The sequence below is a fragment of the Asparagus officinalis genome, chromosome 10 (assembly GCF_001876935.1).
Source record: "Asparagus officinalis chromosome 10, Aspof.V1, whole genome shotgun sequence".
NCBI lineage: Eukaryota > Viridiplantae > Streptophyta > Magnoliopsida > Asparagales > Asparagaceae > Asparagus > Asparagus officinalis.
In genome coordinates, this window is record NC_033803.1 from 7,556,417 (window position 1) to 7,579,487 (window position 23,071).

General features: G+C 36.7%; 2 long non-coding RNA genes across 19 annotated transcripts in view; both read left to right on the forward strand.

Annotated features, from left to right (window-relative positions):
* LOC109825224 overlaps positions 1-23,071 on the forward strand; it is a 31,766-nt gene that overhangs the window by 1,512 nt on the left and 7,183 nt on the right. For 11 of the 18 annotated variants that reach the window (XR_002242921.1, XR_002242927.1, XR_002242933.1 and 8 more), the window contains 3 exons: positions 9,058-9,521; positions 15,770-15,913; positions 21,356-21,506. This is a non-coding gene — a long non-coding RNA (uncharacterized LOC109825224). Of the gene's footprint in view, positions 1-4,341; positions 9,579-14,705; positions 15,096-15,769; positions 15,914-21,341; positions 21,507-23,071 lie in introns of all 18 variants that reach the window. The other 7 variants (XR_002242929.1, XR_002242923.1, XR_002242934.1 and 4 more) reach the window with 7 other exon arrangements.
* Positions 2,132-3,386, forward strand: LOC109825225. The gene is made up of 3 exons (XR_002242939.1): positions 2,132-2,410; positions 2,487-2,905; positions 2,975-3,386. It is a non-coding gene; the product is annotated as an uncharacterized LOC109825225 (long non-coding RNA).

The following is a 23,071-nucleotide window of genomic DNA, read 5'->3' on the forward strand; positions in this document are numbered from 1 at the left end:
TCATGTCGTCGTCGTCGTCACGTGTACGTTTGGCCAAATGATCGAGCCTGTCCTCACGGCCTGCAAACCCGTCGACGTGAGTCTTATGAAACACCTGTGTTATTGTCTTCTTGATCCTGTCGAAGACTCCTAACGCCACCGAATCCTGAATCTCAGGCATGTGTGCATCAATACCAACTTCAATGCTATCAAAAGCACGGACCTGCGAGGTAAATAATTTATTAAGTATCATCTCAATAAAAAAATGTTATAATTTAGCTTAAAATTTACATAATATCTCTCGATCATCCCACTAGGAATGTAACTGTCTATCGGTGGGCGTGACATGTGTCCAGCTGATGGTTGTGGGTCACGCGTGATCCATCTACGTGTGATATCCCAATACCAACGCATATACACGATATAGTCAACTGTGTCTCTTGTATCCTGTATGAAATCCCACCTGTGAGCCTACCTGTCTATGTAGGTCGCATGGACTACAGCCCAATCGATACGGTGTAGGTCGTCGTCGACGATCGATCTGCTCGACAGGCTCTGACACATGCTGAGAGAACAGAAATTACCGTAGCACACGGTCGGGGACATGCATCTCCACAATCTCATAACATATCATCGGAACTCCGGCTCTCCACAAGTCGGGACTATCTCGACAGATAGATGCAAGAGTATGCATATCGAGCTCTGACGATGAATAAGGTCTCCACTTGAACTGAAATAAGATAAAATATTTATCACTATCAACAACAAAACTATAAAATTCATAACGAATCGAGTTTTATATTTACCTGTTCGTGTTGGAGGCCATCAAGCTCATTTCGATAAAACTCACGATGTTGCGTCGCTGATTTGTAGTTAGCGTAACGCACGTTATACCTATTTGGTATAAAGAAATTATGAGTTCAAATTCAGTTGAATAAAATTGTGTGGATAATTATACCTATATGTCAAAGAAAACTGTCCCTGTAAGTCGTGATGCACAAGCAAAGTCGGTCTGCCAATATGAATGTGCTTACATGACCAAATCTGGATCAACGTGCAACATCCCTTGAATTCTTTATTCTGCATTAAGGCTCTATACAAGTATGCTAACACCGTACTACCCCACACGATAGTGCGCCGCATACACCAAAATCCTCCAGCAATGGCAGACATCGTGCGTGTACAAGAGTCTTGCTCGCATCAGGAAATAGCATGCACCTTATCATGTGCAATATGTACGCACGAGCATGAAACTGAAGCGTCTCAATGGAGGCATCTGCTGGTATAGCTCCCTAAAATGTCTGATGAAGCCACGATAGCTTCCTCGCACCACTTCTCAAGTCGGGAACCTGACCAAGAAGCCTAGCACATACCTCAGCCTAATTATGATCATCGGTGCCCGTAACTTTCGGGCCATCGATGCGTAGTCCAAGTATGACGGCTACGTCCTGTAAGGTGATGGTACACTCCCCTATATGCATGTGAAAGGTGTTGGTCTATGACCTCCACCTCTCAATCAGTATAGTGATAAGCGGCCAATCAAGCCTATTAATCGCACTGTCGAACACTCCCGGAACCCGGCCTGAGCTATCAGCTATAGTACTCTCTCATCCTCAATGACCTACAACTGATAGCTCAGGTCGGGTTCCGGGAGTGTTCGATAGTGCGATATATTAGGCTTGATTGGCCGCTTATCACTATACTGATTGAGAGGTGGATGTCAGAGACCAACACCTTTCACATGCATATAGGGGAGTGTACCATCACCTTATAGGACGTAGCCATCATACTTGGACTACGCATCGATGGCCCGATAGTTACGGGCACCGATGATCATAATTGGGCTGAGGTATGTGCTAGGCTTCTTGGTCAGGTTCTCGACTTGAGAAGTGGTGCGATGAAGCTATCGTGGCTTCATCAGACATTTCAGGGAGCTATACCAGCAGATGCCTCCATTGAGACGCTTCAGTTTCATGCTCGTGCGTACATATTGCACATGATAAGGTGCATGCTATTTCCTGATGCGAGCAAGACTCTTGTACACGCACGATGTCTGCCATTGCTAGAGGATTTTGGTGTATGCGGCGCACTATCATGTGGGGTAGTGTGGTGTTGGCATACTTGTATAGAAAACTGGGTAGAGTATCCTTAATATAAAATAAAGAATTTAAGGGATGCTGTACGTTGATCCAGATTTGGTCATGTAAGCGCATTCATATTAGCAGACCGACTTTGCTTATGCATCGCGACTTACAGGGACAGTTTCCTTTGACATATAGGTATAATTGTCCACAATATTTTATTCAACTGAATTTGAACTCATAATTTCTTTATACCAAATAGGTATAACGTGCGGTACGCTAACTACAAATCAGCGACGCGACATCGTGAGTTTTACCGAAATGAGCTTGATGGCCTCCAACACGAACAGGTAAATATAAAACTCGATTCGTTATGAATTTTATAGTTTTGTTGTTGATACTGATAAATGTTTTATCTTATTTCAGTTCAAGTGGAGACCTTATTCATCGCCGGAGCTCGATATGCATACTCTTGCACCTATCTGTCGAGATAGTCCCGACTTGTGGAGAGCCGGAGTTCCGATGATATGTTAGGAGATTGTGGAGATGCACGTCCCCGACCGTGTGCTACGGTAAGTTATGCTCTCTCAGCATGTGTCAGAGCCTGTCGAGCAGATCAAACGACGACCTACACCGTACCAACTGGGCTATAGTCTGTGCGGCTTACATAGACAGGTGGGATTTCATACAGGATACAAGAGACAGTTAACTATACCGCGTATATGCGTTGGTATTGGGATATCACACGTAGATGGATCATGCGTGACCCACAGCCATCAGCTGGACACATGCCACGCCCACCGACAGAAAGTTACATCCCTAGTGGGATGATCGAGAGATATTATGTAAGTTTTTAAGTTAAATTATAACATTTTTTTATTGAGATGGTACTTAATAAATTGTTTACCTCGCAGGTCCATGCTTTTGATAGCATTGAAGTTGATATTGATGCACACATGCCTTAGATTCAGGATTCGGTGGCGTTAGGGGTCTTCGGCAGGATCAAGAAGACAATAACACAGGTGTTTCATAAGACTCACGTCGACGGGTTTGCAGGCCGTGAGGACAGGGCTCGATCATTTGGGCAAGCGTACACGTGATGACGACATGACGATGAAGCCGACACTTCGCATGCTGATGGAGCTGACACTTAGCATGCTGATGGAGCCGATGCTTCTCAGCCTCATACACAACCGGATACTCAGATAACCGAGGCTCATCAACAGGAACGCGGGGGGCGGGGAAGGGGGGAGGAGCTATTTTGGGTTGTATGTGAGTTTATTTTGTTAAAATTTATAACTTTTATGAATTTTCAAATACTATACTTTTGTGGATCAATTATTGTTTATATATGTACTTTTTGTGAGTATTGTTTGATTCGTGTTTAATTCATGGTTGAATTATATATATATATTTATATATTGTTGTTGAATTATATATATATATTGTTGTAATTCAGTGTATATGAGATCAATTATTGTTAACAAGTAAATATAACGTATATGAGTTACGTTACGTATATACAGAACATGCACATGCTGCTGTGCATGTTTTGTAAAACCTACAACTCCACGCCCGTTGAACTCCCGTGGAGTTACAGGGTTAATTTTCCAGAGAGCGATTCTCTGGAAAATTTGACTGAAACTTCACGGGAGTTGAACTCCTCCCGTGGAGTTTTTGCAGTGTAACAAACTTCACGGGAGTTGAACTCCCATGAATCACGGGAATTGGACTCCCATGAATTTTGTTTTAAGCAATAAAACTTCACGGGAGTTGGAGTTCAACTCTCGTGAAGTTTTAGCAGTTAGTTAAAAATCTGCTAAATTTCACGGGAGTTGAACTCCTGTGAAGTTACGAAAAAACATTTTCAAAAACCGACCTGGTTTCAGCACCAGCACCAGAGTCAGCGCCAGAGCTGAAACCAGGTCGGTTTTTGAAAATAAGTTCAAAACATGTCTTTTTTTGAGAATAAAAGTCCAAAGAGGATTGTTTTGAAAATTTGTCCTACTATAAATCAGTACTAGTGCTCATCCAATTTAGAAACGATTAAGCTTCTGTCTGTAGATAGGAAAATTGTATGACGTTAAGAAACCCAGCTCTTTTTTCGCCTCTATTTTCTGTAATGCATGTTTTGAAGATTTGAGTAAATTTGAGTAAAATAGTATATGTACATCGAAGCTGGATAAGCTTTCCAAATATCCTTCTGGTTTGCTGTTTAGCCTGGGTAAGGCGCCATTCATCCTAACAGTTTGGGTGTAAACTGGTTTTGCTATTACTGCAGGTATGTAAATATGCTTCTCGTGTTGTATTTCGAGCAGAGGGAAGGGTTTATATGCCACTTGCTACCCTACCTGTAAATATATTTGTTCAATATAATCAATGTCCGCCTTGTTTTCTCTTTCGCTATCGAATGACTCTAATCTCTGTGTTTAAATGGCCTGACGTGTTATTTTCTTTGCTTATACAGGACAAATTCTGTTGAAGAATAAATGTTTAGTTAATTTCATAGTATTGCAGTTGGTTTCCCTCTTGAATCTGAGACTGACCTTTTTGTGGATTCTTGGTTGGGTTGAAATTGGAATCTTCCAACCCTAGCTCACTTCTTCACTGGTGGTGTGCTATCGTTCCTCTTGTCTCTAGAGAAAGGAATTGAGTGCCTTGACTATGATGAAATGGATACCACCATGGACCTCTAATTAGCAGTAGCAACTATGAGAACAAGTTATTTTTTGTCCTTTGTTGGTCACGTGGGGATTATTCTGTCGGAAGTCAAAGCATGTCAAGTTTTTTAAACCATAGGCTTGGTTTGGAAAAAACTGAGCTAGATTGAACCTGATTTTATTAGCTCAAAGTATAGCTCTTAACCAAATTAGGATTGTTTCCACCCACCTGTATCAGAAACCTAATTAAGGCTTTAACTAGGTTAGCAAGAAGTTACTACACACTGATGTAGAGTATGATGGGTGCCCCTGAAGAAGCAATATGCTTGGAGTTGGGACTATATAGAAATGACATGATTGAAGAGGCTATGTAGAGTTGTTAATTAGATAACATAAAAGTAACGTCTGTGATCCATGTTTCTTTTTCGAGCACTGAAGAGCATGATGGAATTATGTAAGTGGGAGTTTGTGTGAGTGGTAAAAGGATTAAGTTTATAGTTTTGAGGAGCTATGTAAGTGGGAGTCTATGTTGAGTTGTTTGGATATAAACTTACTCTTCAAAGCCATCTATTAAGAAAGTCCAAGATCGAATATTTGATGTGTAACCTCTCTTCATTCAGCGTCTATGTGGTGCTATAGTCCAAATCGAGACACCAATTGTATTTACACATCAACATTATTAGTGTCATGACACGGTTAGCTCTGAGTGCACTACCATCACTACTAAAAATGCAGCAATTAGCAAAGTAAACCAATCAAAGGTCGATAGTTGTCACTCTACAGCTAGCCTTGTAGCATCAAGCATGGAAAGCAACTACTTTCCAGCCTCATATACCAGCCTCATATATAATACTCTCCAAAAAATTTGCTCTTAGAGATTTCATATTCATCTTCTATGTTCAAATCTTTCAATAGAGATTAGCACTACTTGATAGTTCGACGTTTTTTTGGTGAGATTTTAGCCCTAACCCTCATAACGCTCTGTATGTTACCGCAGATGGTTTGATTATTGGAAAAAGAAGCACTTACCCTTCAAGAGGCTGACGTTCTTCTCTACACTATTATCATTGTCATCAACTCATCCAAGTTCTATTATTTGAATCTTGTCAAATAAGTACGTGACAACCCCTCTATTTCTTATATTAACAATTAAGGAAAGATGTGGGTCAGACTGATTTGGATAAGAGTTGTTTTTAGGTAGGAGGGTAAGTAGAAGTTAAGAAAAATAGTATTCAAACTAAGATGGTCAAGATTTCTAGCTATTCATCTTAAAAGTGAGCTCAATGGGTAGATCTCTCATTTCTACTTTGGATCTGTTTTGGCTTTTCGCAAGATGATCATTTGATTATAAATGGTAGCATTTGCCTGGAGGACATCATAATTCAGATTGGGATAAGAGTATATGGTCATTTAGGTGAGATTACCATATGGTGATAATATTACTATAAGTTGGCCAAAATAAGATTAATGTATGGTGGTTTGCATGCCGCATATCCGCTTGAAGAAGAAGGCTATTTCTTCAAACTTTTCAAGTGATTGTCTGTTAGCCCATCTGTTCCTTTATTATACTTTCAGGATTATGTGTTTCAAACTTCTGACATTTAGAATTAGCGGAATAACCCAAAACAGAAGCAAATGTTTCGGATGCGGTTTAATGTAAACCAAAGCTAGAAAATCCTATTAAAGGATCTTCTAGAGTACTCTCATTAAGATGGAGCTTATTTTCTGATATTAGAGGATTATATCGAACTGAGTGCGGGTGAAGTTAAAAGATTGATGCAGAGGTTAATAGTAGGATGTTAATTCAAGGATTTAGGACCTTTGTAGTGAAAAGGATTCAAATAAATGTGCATATTTGATAGCTATTGAAAGCAATCAGACCTTTGTATTGAAAAGATTCAAATAAATGTGCATATGTAATAGCTACGGAAAGCAATCATACATTGTAGTGAAAGGATTCAAGTAAATGTGCATGTGTAAGAGCTTTCAACAACATTGCTTTGATTCATAAACTATTCCAGCTCCATGCAAGTGGTATGGTTTTATCATGTTAGTACAAGAATAAAGGGGCTTACCGCACACCTACGTGGCAAGGCTCAACAATAAAACTTGGATGAGTTAATGTTGATGGTGATGATGATAATGATGTAGTAAATGAGATGTTTTGTTGGGAACGTCATGATGATGATGATAATAATGTAGTAGATGAGATGTTTTGTTTGGAACGTCAGTTTGTTGATGGTTAGGCAAATGTTGTTCTTATGATTGGAAGCTCGCATTCAAATAGGAGCTTTAGGAGGATTGATCCCGCCCTCTGACGCTTTAAGTCAATATTTTAAAAGTGTAAATCTCAATTGAAAGACTTGAAGGGAAAATGTGGGATGGGGAACATAGCTTAGGTTTCTTTGTACAGAGTCTAATGTATAAGGTAGAAAAGCGGTTATTTTTCATGATTGATGTTACAAGGCGAGCTGGAAAGTTACAGTTACCGATATGTGATTGGTTTTCTATGTTAATCACTACCCTTCTAACAATAACTTTGTAGCACTCAACGCTAACCATGCTCAGACACTAAACATGCTGATATATAGATACAATGAGGTAATTGATTTGGACTGTAGTGTCATGTAGGCGCTGATTGAGGGAAGGACAATCACCGAGAATCAGGCCTTGGGTTTTCGTAGTGATTGGGCTTGGGCGATAGGGTTGTATCCTAACAATCTCAAAAGATGAAAATGTTCTAAAAGTGATTCCTGATTCGAGTACAGTATGCGTAAAAATTTTGTAATCTCTGAGGTTCTTTATAAACTCTAGCATGTTGGCATGTGCAAATGCACGTGTAACAAGTCATTAAATTGTTATCGAAATATCATGTACCTTAGTCGTACATGTTAACTATCTTATGATATGTAGAAAATGCATCCTAAGTTAATTATTTAGTGACTAAATTGATAAGCAATCTTGATTCATAAGTTTCAAGAGTTTATTTTTTTGAGAATATTATAATTGAAGTAGGTGATGTGATATAAAATAAAAATCAGAAAAATACGACAATAGAACTCTATAATAGAGCTTTTCATGTAGTATTCAATTCAAGTTGGACAATTTGCTTATGTGCCCATGCATTTTTTATTGGGAAAAGCTATGTAGTAAATATATTGTTTTACTTGTTTGTATTTTGTAATTATCTAGTTGATGTTTTAATAAGCTCATGCTTTCATTTTTTATGAACTCCAATTAACAATAATACATTTTTAGCAAATTGCTAAAATTAAGCAACACCCTTACCACATGTTTTTTCCTCCAAAAAAAATAAAAGAAAGATATATAAGAATTCCAATATAAAAGCAATCAATTTGAGTTACTTATGGGAAAAAACATTCTTTTTTTTAATGAGTGTAATAAAAAGAATGATTTGAGATTGTGATGAACTGGACATAGATTCGAAATTGATTTGGAAGGGAAAAAGGAAAATATTTAATTTTTTTTACATAATTTTCCACATGATGAAACTCCTAAAAAGATCTATTGATTTTTTTTGGATAAATGGCAATTTGCTTGTTTTAGTATGACTTGAATAGTCAATATGTTGAGAGAAAGTAGCAAAGTTCCACAAGGTATCCATTTTTTTGTTGTTGAACTTCTTATCTAGTAATTTATTAACAAAGATATGACAATACTTTTTTTACGTAATAAACCCTTAGTTATGTTCATGTTGGATTTTATGCAAAAATTCTCATATGGGGGGACTTGTTAGCAAAAGTTCTCTATATTAGTTTAGTTGTGTATATGGAGAGAGGGCGCTAGAAGATAAAATAGCATCGATGGAAAAAAGAGGAGAAAATAGTGTAGCAAGATAAATTTATGAATTTTATTTTATTTTTTCCAGTCAATTTTGACTACATTGAAGGGAATTCCCTTCTTTTCTTCGTTAATTTGGTGAAATAGATATCTGATGTAACTTCTTTTCCCTAAACTGACAAGTAGGTATATTAATGTAACAAATCCTAATTTTCTAACTAAAATTGTGAAATTTGACAAATTATGGTACTTGAGTATGTGCACATTTCATATAAAATTTCTTTGTTCTTCCTTGCATATATGTATTTAATAAGAGGCTGATATACTTAATAAATGATCCATTTGGATGAGTGATGCATCCAGAGAAGAGGTTATTCTAATGCCAAGTCTTGCATGGTACACCAATCTTTATACACTCAGAATAGATATCATTCACCTAAATGTTGATAAAACATGAAATTTTCTGTTTTCTTTGTTAATGCTCTTCTGAAAACATGTTCTTGCTTCATAGGTCACTTTCGTCTTGTTTCATTCAGGAATACAGCTGGTCATAAGATAAGGGTTGACGAGGTTTTTCTCTTGGAGAAAGTGTTAGCAAAGCCACAAGCGAGATTTCCTTTTCTTGGAGGGCGAAATGAAGAGCCCCTTGCCTACTTCAGTAGGGAGCCTTGAGAAGAACTATTACAGTATTACTGAAAGTGACCACCATTTATAAGTCCATACTGAAAATTTCTGAATCAAATCCAGGAGATGTGGTCACATTCTTATGGCAGAAAATGCGCTGTTGTTACTGCAGATCAGTATTAATTTGCTCATTCAATTTCAAAACAATTAAGCTTCTGTTTGTAGATAGGAAAATTGTACGTCATTGGGAAACTCAGCTTTTGTCGCACCTCTATTTTCTATGATGCAGGATTTGAAGATTGGACTAAAATACTACATATGCATGGAAAGCTGGACAAGCTCTCCAAATTGCCTCATGATTTGCCGTTTAACCTGGGTAAGGTGCCATTCATCTTAACAGTTTGGATGTGCACTGGTTCTGTTATCATAGTAGGTATGTAGAGATGGCTTTTTTCTTACATTTTCCAGCATCAGGGCAGGGTTTATATCCCACTTGTTATGATTTATACCTATCGACATATCTTTGTTCAATATAATCAGCATCCACCTTGTTTTCTCTTTCTCTATCTAGTAACTTTGGTCCTGGTGTTTTCAAGTTCTAACTTGTCATCTTGTCTTTTTCTGTCTCTTTCTTAGCTCATACTAGAGAAATCTGTGCAAGAAAATATGCTTATTTAACTTTATGGTGTTATACAGATTGGTTGGTTTCCTTCTTGAATCTGAGACGGATTCTTTTAATGGATTCCCAAGTTAGTCGAAATTAAAATCTTTCAACTAAAGCTGAACTAAACCTCACTGGTCTACACGGTGGTTTTCTATCATTCTTGTTTGTCTCTAAAGAAAGGAGTTGGGTTTCTTTACTATAACAAAATGGTTTCTTATATAAGAGAGCAGCAACATGGACCTTTAATAGATTCTTGATGTACATAATTTCTCATATTGGTGAATGAATAAAAAAAAGTTCATTGACCGAAAAAAAAACACGGACCTTTAATTAGCAGTGCTACCTATGAGAAGAAGTGTGTTGTCTTTATTTGTCACATAGGGATTATTTTATGGGAAATCAAAGTCTCGCATTTCCAAAACCATAGACAATATGACACTGGAGGTGTAGCCAGAAGGGGTAATAGACTTGGATTAGGGATCCATAGAAATAGTTTCACTGTTTAGGCACGACATTCTTTTAGGACTAGGCATGATCAAAGAACCTATGTAGAGTTGCTAATTAGATGACATGAAAGCAATTGTTAGCTTCTTGGGATCCTTGTTTTCTTTTTTAAGCGTTTAGTGCATGATATTATAATGCAAGTGGGAGTTTGTGGAAGTGGTAAAAGGATGGTATAATTGTTTTGAGTAAGTTGTCTGAAACAATCTTACTGCCCCAGCCCATCTGCTAAGAAAGCCCAAGATGTGATATTTAATGCTCAGTCTCTCTCAAATTAACGTCTATGTGGCACTACAGTCCAAATCATCCATGATATCTATACATCAATGTGATTAACATCTCAGCATGGTTAGTACCAAGTGCTCTATTATTACTGTCGAAAATGTGGTGATTGGCAGAGTTAACCAATCACTGGCCCACGACTGTCACCTATAGCTAAGCCTGTACCATTAAGGATGGAAAACAACTACTTTCGCACATGATATAGAAGATTTTCTCTAAATAAACCTTAAATGTGCTCTGCATACTCAGAATCTTCTATATTTAATGCTTATAATTGGGATTTGTTGTCTAGAAAGCACTAACTTGAGAGCCGGAGACTTATAGTCAGGACTAAGTCCCAACCCTTGTAACATTTGTTTTAGAGAGCAAGTTGTTTGGTCATTAGAAGTTTGGAACAACATTGGAACTACAATCACTAACCTTGTAAGAGGCTGACTTTCTACAAAACATCACGTTCCCTGAAGCACCAACATCATCATCATCGTTGTCGTCATAAACTCATTCAAGTTCTGTTGCTTGGATCTTGCCATATCGGTACATGATAACCCACTTTATTTCTTGTATTAACAATTCTCATATTGGACACACAAGATGTTGAAGTGTTTTGGATAGAGTTGTTACTGATATGAGGGCTACGTAGAAATTTAGAAATATACTATTTAAACTCATGGAGGATCAAGATTTCGTGTTCATCCAGAACTAAATCCACCTAAATTTTATATTTGATACAAGTGGTTGGATCTCTCATTCATAGTTTGAATTTGTTATGGCTTTTTGAGTTTTCATCAGTGGTAGAGCTTGCTTAGAGGATATTGGATTAGGATATGGTATAGGTTTCCGTGCGTTGACCATATGGTGATAAAATAAGCATAGGTGGTTGGATGAAATTACTATATGGTGGTTGGCATATCGCACGTGCTTGAAGAAGACTATTGAATTAGCTCATACTTGTATAATCATGGAATTTATTTACTGGGAGTTTAATATGCCTTTCAAGTGACTGTTTGTTAGGCCATCTATTCCTTTACTAAGGCTTGCAGGGTTATGGTGTTCCGGGATTTAGATGTTTAGAATTAGTTGAATAATCCAAAATAGGAATTTTTTTTAATGTAGGTTTCATGCAAGCTGAGCCAGAGTACCCTAATAAAGGCAACTTGTTTTCATTCTGGAGTTTTCTAATTAAGATGGAGCTTATTTTCTGATATTGGGGAATTATACCCAAGTGTTGGGTTAAGTGAAAGGATTAAAGTAGAGCTTGAATGGTTCATGCTTCTTACTTCGAGCATTTAGGACATTTGTAGTGAAGGGATTCAAGTAAACATGCATATGAGAGAGCTTTTGAAAGCGTTACTTTGATTCGTAAACTCTCCCAGCTCTATGTAAATGGGATCATGTTATCTATGATACTACAAGAACTAAAGTATTTCTATATACCTATGTGGCAAAATCCAAGAACAAAACTTGAATGAGTTAATGATGGTGATGATGATAATGATGTTGGGAACGAGATGCTTTGTTGGGAAGTTGGCTTCTTGATGGTAGGAAACTGCTATTCTTATGATTGGACAGTGTGTATTCAAACAAGAATGTTAGGAGGGCTGAGGCTTGGCCCTGGCCAAAGACATCTTACGCATAGTAATCTCAGTTGGACGACTTGAAGAGAGCATGTAGAACGTGGAGTATATCTTGGGTTTCTTTGTAGAGAGTCTTATATATAAGATAGAAAAAACAGTTCTTTTTCACTGTTGATTTTGGAAGGCCAGTTGTAAAGTTACTGTGTCGATATGTGATTGGTTGGCCATGTTAATCATCGTACTTTTGGTGATGGTTGTGGGGCATTCGATGTTAATCATGCCGAAACGCTAATTTCATTGAATATAGATAAGGTGAGTGAATGGATTTGGATTGCGCGTCACATGGGTGTTGATTGAAGAGAGGATGATCATTGAGTATGAACTGGTCTTCTTAGCTGTTGGGTTGGTGAAGTAGAATTGTATTCTAACAAGCTCCAAAGAAAGTATTCTAATAGAAATTCCCATTTGAAGGAATATATGTAAAAATTTTGGATATCACTAAGGATATTTGTCGGAATACTTGCATATTAGGTGATAGGGCTTAGGTACACATTATAAAGAAAATGATAGCTGTGTGAGGAGCCACAAGATGATTCTGTAAAAGAAATATTAAAGACATTAAAAGTAGTTCATCATAAAACTTGTGCATTCAGTTTCTAAACAATCTAGCTTCTATTTGTAGATAGGAAAATTGCTTGCCATTAGCTCTTGTTGTATACTTGCATCTCCATTTTTTATAATGCAGATTTTGGAGATTTGACTACATGATATATGTACATGAAAAGCTTGGCGAGCTCTCCAAGCTTCCTTTTGGCTTGCTCTTTAGCCTTGGCAAGGTGCCATTCATCTTAACAGTTTGGATGTACACTGGTTCTGCTATCATAGCATGTATGTATGTAAGGATGCTCCCCCCCCCCCCCATATCTAGGTGAAGGGTAGGATTTATATGCCACTTGCTGACCCATATACCCATGTAAACATCTTTGTTCAATATAATCAAACGTCCACCTTGTTTGTTCTTTTGCTGTGTAGCAACTCTAATCCCTGTGTTTACAAGGCCTGACTTATCATCTTCCCTTCTTCTTTTATAAAGGAGACGTTCTGTGTAAGATTAAACCTTTAGTTAATTTCATGTTGTTATATATGTTGGTCGGTATCCCTCTTGAAACTGAGACTGGCCATTTGGCGGATCCATGTTGGGTCGAAAGTTAAAGTTACAATCTTCCAATTCAAGCTCATGGTTTTATTGGATGGTTTCCCGTCATTCCTGTTGTCCCTAAAGAAAGGGAATGAGTACCTCGACTCCAATGAAATGGTTTCTTTTTTAAGGGACAGTAGCGGACCTATAATTAGCAAACTCTTAGGTTCCCTAAATCATATAGTGTGATGAACCTGGAGCTGTAGCTTGAAGGGGTAGTAGGCTTGGATTAGGGATTAAATCATATAGTGTGACGAACCTGGAGCTGTAGGCTGAAGGGGTAGTAGGCTTGGATTAGCGATTAAATCGTATAGTATGATGAATCTGGAGCTGTAGGCTGAAGGGGTAGTAGGCTTGGATTAAGTATTAAATCGTATAGTATGATGAATCTGGAGCTGTAGGCTGAAGGGGTAATAGGCTTTGATTACAGTTTCATAGAAATGGAGGTTTGTACATGAAACATGCTATGATAGCAGAACATGTGGAGTATAACGACACGAAAACGTAAGATACTAGCTAACACAAAAATTTAATTAAAGAAAAAGAAAATGTGACTCGCAAATTCTTTGAATATTCACGATATAGGGTGTTTCCTGGTGAGGCCTGTGATGATTTCGGTGGGGATTTTTGCTAGCCATAGTATCGGAAGCGTGTTTTTGTAGATAATATGACATCGAGATAAAGTGATGTGTGAATGTGTAATGTTAGCACTAAATTAATGAAGCTCAGTATAATTCTTGATTTCTAACATGATTGGAGAACATCCAATATTTCACAATCAACTTTATGGTTGATCTGGAAGCAATGGAAGAACTTATTTACAATTCAACACAACTCGTTGATCCTTCGAGTATTGCCAACATCCAACATCAAGTAACTTAGTTCTAATTGGCATTTTCGTTTTACTAATTATCATGCATATATTTATTTAATATCACAAAATTATTATTAACTTTATGGAACTAATACCTGTCATGCATTTTAGGTATTGCTATTTATATATGCTTTGTGATAGTATGTGATAGTTGTATGCTAATTTGAGTGTTCTCAAATTAATCCCCCATATCTTTATATTTTGAAATTGAGGAATATGGGTATGCTAGGTACAAAGTTGGTAGTGAGATAAAGGAATCTTAACCATAAATGTGGGTGAAATTAGTTGGATGAAAAGTATGATGCATGTGCTCTTTATGCTTTAGAATTTTAGATGTGGGGTTGAGATACATCCATCTAACTATTAAGTATTAATTTATCTTTTGTATCAAGCGTACGCATATTTCTATCTGAAATTAGTCAGAAAATTATTTTGAGTGTTTTCAAATTATTCTCTCAAATCTGCAGCGAGTTGCTAACTGAAAGGACTAATTTCAAATATTTAAAATATAAAGATTTGGTGGGGACTTAAATTTACAGATTTTTGGGGGACTGACTAGAAAATATTAAATTGGGTGACTGATTTCGAAAATGGGGGACTAGAGTCGAGAAAAAAACCTTTCAAATAGCAACAAGTCGAGGTCTGGCTCCACGCGTCCCCAGTGCACAGTCTCCAAAACTAACCCCTGAGAAGAATCGAGACAAAATGCCACCACAAATATCTCGAGATTAGGGTTTTTCCGCCCCATCAATTTCGCTTTCACGAGCCTCAGATCGCTCTCTGATGATCTGACCACATCGCAATTCAGGTGGACATGGCCTCTTCTATCTCCAGCGACCGCGTCTCCGCCATAGAAGGTTAGGATCTTCCGCCACCACTTGGAGAGGTGGTGATCGGGCTCCCTAACTGCTTCGTAACTTGCCCTAAAGTTGTTCGTTTGATGTAAAATTTATGAATTTTAGACTTTTTGGTGGAAATTTAAAGCCTTTTCCTCTAAACTGACTAGTAGGCGTAGTAATGTAAAATAAATCTAACTTTTTTTACTATAATTGTGAAATTCAACAGCTTATAGTACTTGAATATTGACACATTTCATTAAAAATTGTCTTTTTTCCCCCTGGCTATGTACTTAATAAGAGATGATGTTCCAAATGAAGATCCATTTGTTGATAAATCATGAAATTTTTAGTTTTCTTGCATATATCACTTTCGTCTTGCTTTTCTGTGTGAGAGAGGAAGAGTTAGCTAAGCCCACTTGATGACTTCTTTTTTTCATGGAGGGAGAAACAAAGAGCCCCTTGCCGACTTCAGTTGGCAGTCTTGAAAAGAACTAGTAATGTATGTGACCACCGTATCTAGTAATGTATGTGACCACCGTATATAGCTCAGTACTGAAATTTTCTGAATCAAATCCAGGATATGTTATCATGTTTTTACCGTAGGAAAATGCGTCCGCGTTACTAATTGTCCATTCGATTTGGAGTCATTAAGAACCTCATCTCTTGTTGCGCCTTTATTTTCTATGCTGCAGATTTTGAAGATTGGAGTGAAGTTGTATAAGTACATGGATAGCTGGGGTAGCTCTCCAAACTGCCTTATTGTTTGCCGTTTAGCCTACGTAAGGTGTCACTCATCGTAACAGTTTGAATGTATGGTTGCTTTGCTATTACAGGAGGTATGTAGATATGCTTTCTCATATAGTATATCCAGTAGAAGGCATGGTTTATAGGCCACGTGCTAGCCTACATGTAATATCTTTGTTCAATATAATCAGTGTCCACCTTGTTTGCTCTTTTGCTGTCTGGTAACTCTCATCTTCGTGTATAAAAGTTCTGGCTTGTCATTTTCTTTGCTCATACCGGAAAAATTCTTTGTAAGAATAAAAGTTTAGTTAATTTCATAGTTTTAAATAGGTTGGTTGGTTTCCCTCTTGAGTCTGAGACCTGCCTTTTTGGTGGATTCTTGGTTGGGTTGAAATTGGAATATTCCAACCGAAGCTGACCGCTTTACTCTGTGGGTTTACTGTCATGCCTGCTGTCTCGAAAGAAAGGGATTGAGTGCCTTTACTACAATGAAATGGTTATTTTTTAAGAGAGGGCAGCAGCTTTTACCTCTAATTAGCAATAGCAGCTGTGAGAATAAGTTTTGTTGTCGTTTGTTGGTCATGCAAGGATACTTTTGTAGGAAGTCAAAGCATCTTTGGTTTTTTAAACCATTGGCTTGGTTTGGCAGAAACTGGGCTAGATTAAACTTGCTTTTATTAGCTCAAATTTTAGCTCTTTAATTGATTAGGATTGTTTCCTTCCCTTAAGGCCTTAACTGGGTTAGTGAGAAGTTGCCAAACACTAATATGGAGAATGATGAATCTCCTCCAAGAGGTAATATGCTTGGATTAGGGATTTTATAGAAACGATGTGATTGGAGAGACTATGTGAGTTGTTAAAAAGATAACATAAAAGCAACTATTTGCTCGCTTGAGATGCGTGTTTCTTTTTCGAGCACTTAGAGCATGATGGTATTATGTATGTGGAATTGGTACAAGGATTGAGTTTATGGGTTTGAGGAGGCTGTTGACTTGATATAATCCTACTATCCAAGCCTGGCTATTAAGAAAGTGCAATATCCAATATTTGATGTATAGTCTCTCTTCAATCAGTGTCTATATGGTTGTTATAGTCCAAATCAAATCATCAATCATATCTACACATTGGCATGATTAGCATCATGACATAATTAACGCCGACTGCATTACTGTCAATAATTAAAATGCAGCGATTAGCAAAGGCAACCAATCACAGAGATAGTTTTCACTCTACAACTAGTCCAGTAGCATTAAGCATGGAAAGCAACCACTTTCCTACTTCATATACAAGACTCTCTCCAAAGAATCCTTAAGTATGTTTCACATGCTCTTAATATTCATCTCCTTTATTCAAGTCTTTCGATTGAGATTTATTATCTACAAAGCACTACTTTAGAGTTGGAAAGCTTTTGGCTAGATTAAGCCCCACCTCATAATGCTCTTTATGTTAGCGCGGTTGTTCGATGATTGGAAAAACAATCACTTGCCTCTACGAGACTGACTTTCTTCCCTACAAAACCATCATCATTGTCATTAACTAATCCAAGTTATGTTGTTTGGATCTTGTCATGTAGGTACGTGACAATTTCTTTATTTCTTGTATTAACAACTAAAAAAGATGTGGGCCAGACTATTTTGAATAGAGTTGTTAGTTGACAAGTAGAAGTTAAGAAAAATAGTATTTCAAATAACAGATGGTCAAGACTTCTAGCTGTTCATCCAAAAGTGAATTCACTGAAGTTTTACATTTGATACAAATGCCTATATCTCTCATTTCTAGTTTGGATTTGTTCTAGCTTTTCTAGTTACTATCATTTCTTGATTATAAATGGTAGCATTTGCCTAGGGGATATCTGATTGGGATAGAGTATAGGGTTGTTTAAGTGATATTACTATATGGTGATAATGAGTATAAGTTGGTTGATGAGATTAATATATGGTAGTTTGCATGTTGCATACCAGCTTGAAGAAGAAGACTTTTGAAGAAGACTATTGAATGCTTATACTTGAATACTCATGAAATTGACTTATTACAAGTTTAATATGCTGGTTTGCAAGTTGCATACCAGATTGAAGATGAAGACTCTTGAAGAAGACTATCAAATATGCTGTACTTCAATACTCATGAAATTAGCTTATTACAAGTTTAATATGCTTTTCAAGTGATCGTTTGTTAGCCCTTCTATTCCTTTTATTTAGACTTAAAGGATTAAAGTGTTTCATACTTCTGGCATTTAGAATTAGTGGAATAACCAAAAACTGGAGCAAATTTTTTAGAATGCAAGTTTAATGTAAGCAAGACCATTAAGATCCTAACCTAGATAGCTTGTTATTATGGAGCATTCTCATCAAGATGGAGCTTATTTTTCGATATTATAGGATATCCAACTAAGTGAAGGTGAAGTTAAAAGATTGAAGAAGAGGTTAAATAGAAGGCCGCTACTTCAGGGACTTTGGACCTTTGTAGTGCAAGGATTCAAATAAATGTGCATATGTAATAGCTGTCAAAGGAAATCCGACCTTTGTAGTGAAAGAATTCATATGTGCATATGTAATAGCTATCAGAAATAATCAGACCTTTTTCATGAAAGGATTCAAATAAATGTGCATATCTAGTAGCTATCGAAAGCATGGGCGTTGATTCATAAAATATTACAGCTCTATGCAAATGGTATAGTGTTATCATGTTAATGCAAGAATAAAAGGGGTTACTACACACCTTTGTGGCAAGATCTAACAATATAACTTGAATGAGTTAATGTTGATGGTGATGATGATTACGGTGTAGGAAATAAGATGCTTTGTTGGGAAAGTAAGCTTCTTGATGGATAGGCAAATGTTAATCTTATGATCAGACACCTTGCATTCAGACACAAGCTTTAGAAGGGCTAAGGATTGATCACGGCGAAAGACCAATGTTTAAGTCAATATTTTGAAGATTGTAAATCTCAACTGAAAGACTTGAAGAGAGCATGTAGAATAGGGAATATACTTGAGGCTTCTTTGTAAAGAGTCTTATATATGACGCAGAAAAGTGATTGTTTTTCATGGTTGATGTGGTAAGGCTACCTGGAAACAGTTGTTGACATGTGATTGGTTCACGATGTTAATCACTACACTTCTGACAGTAGTTGTAGAGCACTCAATGTTGACCATGCAAAGATGCTAATTATCAAGGTTTTAAATGTCGGATGTCGGGTTCATGTCGGATGGCTGAAATCCATGTCGGATAGCGAAAAATCGGGGATATATCGGGAGACATTGACTAAATATCGGATTGTCATATCGGGTAGTGCACATATGTATAATATCATGTCCTAAATGTAATCTAAGCATTCATAAATTCAATATAAGCATACTTTATAAATTCTATAGACTAAACATATAAAAAAGTAAATAATATATGGATTTGAGTTCATAAATTCTTTCTATCGGGTTCATAAGAAACCCTTAAACATGAGAACGGGTCAAACGGGTTTGGGTAAGAAACCCTTAAACATGAGAACGGGTCAAACGGGTTTGGGTATTTATCACTAAACCCAAACCCGATAATAAAAACCATATCTTAAAAAAAAGTATCATATATGCCGATTTTTCAAAGCTAAAAAATAGGCCAATATGCCCGATATGACCCTGATATTTTCGATTTGGCCCTCAAAACCGATATACGAGTTGAAAACGTCCATGTCGTGTCGGTCTCACCCTCAAACCGATATGTCGAACGACATGTCGGACGTGTCGGGCGACATTTAAAACCTTGCTAATTATGCTGATATATAGAGACGAGGTAATTGATTTGGACTGTAGTACCACGTAGGCGCTGATTTAAGAGAGGACGCATAAATTACCAGGATTACATTTCTCCGTGCAGTATAAAGCAAAGGACAATGAATTACAATGCCACTACAGAAACATCTAAAAAACACTCAACAAATGAAATTAAGAACAACCTATGAACAATAAGATTGAGATAGTAATAGTACCTGATCCTCCTTCAGGAAAAGAGTGATCTTGGTTCCCATTCCAAGGCTCTCTCCAGAGTCTCTGATAACTGTGAACGACCCTTCAGCTTGAGATTTCCAAATATACTGCTCATCTTCATCTTTGGAGATTGTTAGGATAGGATCCTATCGCCCAACTGTGTGAATGTGTTCCTTAAAATTTTTGTAATCTCTGAGTTTCTTCATGGACGCTAGCATGTTGGCACGTGCAAATGCACGAGACAAACCATTAAATTGCTATGCAAATATCATGTGGCGTACTAACCTATTATGTGGAAAATTAATCATAAGTTATTATTTCATAATTAAATTGATAAATAATCTTTTTAGGAGTTTATTTATTGAGAATATTATAAATGGAGTTGGTGATGTAAAATAAAAAAGAGAACTACATGATCAATTGACAATAAAAAAAAGTTTATAACAAAGTCAGATTTTCATGTAGTATTCAATCCAAGTTGGAGAATTTGCTTTTGCTTAAATTCATTTATTATGGTATGTACGTACATGTATGCACGCACGCATGCGTGCATTGATGTATGCATGCATTTGACGAACTCTAATCAACAATGGTACAGTGTTAGTAAATTGCCAAAATTAAAGAACACCCTTACCCCAAGTTTTTCCTCCAAAAAAATGAAATAAAAAATATATAAGTATTTCAATGTAAAAGCAATCAATTTGAGCTATTCGCGGAAAAACATTCTTACTTGATGAGCGTAATAGAAAGAAAGATCTGAATCTGTGATGAACTTGACTTGGCATACATTCTAAATTTTTTTGTCATTTTATTTTTATTTTTTTTCTTTATAGCTTGGAAGGAAAAAGGAAAATATTTATTTTTTACGTGATTTTTTGATATAATTGAAACTCTTAAAAAGTCTGTAGATTGTTTGGAATAAATGGCAATTTGATTGTTTCAACATTACATGAATAATCAAAAATATTGAGAGCACAAGGTATCTGTTTTTGTTGAACTTCTAATCTAGTTTTTTCACTAAAATAGACACTATTATTTTTATTTTTATTTTTATTTTACTTAATAAGACCTTAGATATATTCACGTTGGACTTGATGCAAAAATCTTTGTATTGGAGGACAAAATAATATTGAAGGAAAGGAGGACAAATGTACTTGGCAAGATGATTTTTTGAATTTTAGTGTTTCCTTTAGTTAATTTTGACTACATTCAAAGGAATTCCTTTGTTTTCTTTGTTAAATTCGTGAAATAGATATTCGATGAAAGTTCTTTTTTGTATACTGACAAGTAGCTCTACTAATGTAACAAATCCCACTTTCTGACTGAAATTGTGAAATTTGACAGCTTATGCTACTTCAGTACCCACACATTTCATTAAATAACTCTTTGTTCTTCCCTGCTTATTTATTTTAATAAGAGGATGGTATCCTTAAGAAAAGATCCACATTGTTTAACAAGAGCATGGTACGACAATCTTCATGTACACAGAATAGATATCATTCACTTAAATACTCTGTTAAAACATGTTCTTTGTTCATAGATTGTTTTATCCAGGAATACAGCTGGTCATGAGATCAAGGTTGACCAGGATTTTCTCTTGGAGGAAGGGTTAACAAAGCCACCATGGAGGCTTCTTTTTTCTTGGAGGGAGAAATGAAAAGCCCCTTACCTACTTCAGTTGAGAGTCTTGGAAAGAACTAGTAATGTAAGTGACCACCATTTCTAACTCAGTACTGAAAATTTATGAATCAAATCCAGAAATATGCAGTCATATTCTATGATCAAAAAAGGCTTTCTTGTTTCTGAAGACCATTAGTGCACATTCAATTTGGAATCAAGCTTCTGTTTGTAGATAGGAAAATTGCATGTCATTAAGTAACTCATCTCTTGTTGCACCTCTATTTTCCATAATGCAGGTTTTAAAGATTGTAGTAAGATAGTGTTTATACATGGAAAGCTTGGTAAGCTCTTAGCTCTCCAAACTTTAGCCTAGGTATGGTGCCCTTCATCGTAGGAGTTCGATGTAGACTGGTTCCACACATGTACATATATTTGCTCAATATGATCAACATCCTCCTTGTTTGCTCTGTCTAATAGCTCTAATTCTGGTGTTGACAAGTCCTGACTTGTCATCTTCTTTTTTTCTTTGTCCATACAGGAGAAATTCTATGCAAGAAATAAATGTTTAGTTAATTTCATGGTGTTATATAGGTTGGTTTCCCTCTTGAACCTAAGCCTGACCTTTTGGTGGGTTCACAGTTTGGTCGAAATTAGAATCTACCAGCTAAAGGTCACTGCTTTAAATTCCTGAACTCTCTCAAGAAAGGGAGTGAGTGCCTTGATTTTAGCTCCTGCTATCTCTCAAGAAAGGGAGTCATTGCTAAACACATTGGTTTAATTCTTGCTAATCTCTGAAGAAAGGGAGTGAGTGCCTTGACTCTAATTAAATGGTTTCTTTTTTAAGAGACGGTAGCAACATGGACCTCTAATTAGCGAACGCTCAGGTTTCCTAGACCATATAGTATGATGAATCCGAGGCTGTAGAATAGGCTAGGATTATGGATGTATAGAAGTGACTTCAACGTTTAGATAACAAATATTCGTTTAAGAAGAGGCATGATTCAAGATTGTGTGTAGAGTTGTTAAATAGATGACATAACTGAAACTATTAGCTTATCGGGGTACATGCTTTCTTTTTGAGCACTTAGAAGTGGCAAAAGTATGAAGTTTATTGTTTTGAGGAGATTTTTGTTTGATATAATCCTATGTTCCATACTTAAACACTAAGAAAGTCCAAGATCTGATACTTGATGCTCGATCCCTCTCCAATAAGCGCCTACGTGACGCTATAGTCCAAATCAAATCACATGTATATCTACATATCAACGCAATTAGTGTATCAGAATGGTTAGCTTTGAGCACTCTGTCATCATTGTGAAAAATGCAGCCATCAACAGAGTCAACCAATCATAAATCTACAACTGTCACCCTACAACTGACCATGTAGCATTACACATGAAAAGCAACTACTTTTCCACCTCATATAGAAGACTCCCTCCAAAGAAACCTTTAAGTATGTTTTACATGCTCTAAGATATTTTATATTCAATCTTCTACATTCAAGTTCTTCAATTGAGATTTATCATCTAAAACACTTAACTTTAGAGTCACTGGGTTCTTTGGTCAAGACTAAGCCCTTAGCCTTGTAACTCTCTTTTTGTTGGTATGGATAGTTCGATCATTGGAAAAAAAATGGGGGGGGGGGGGGAC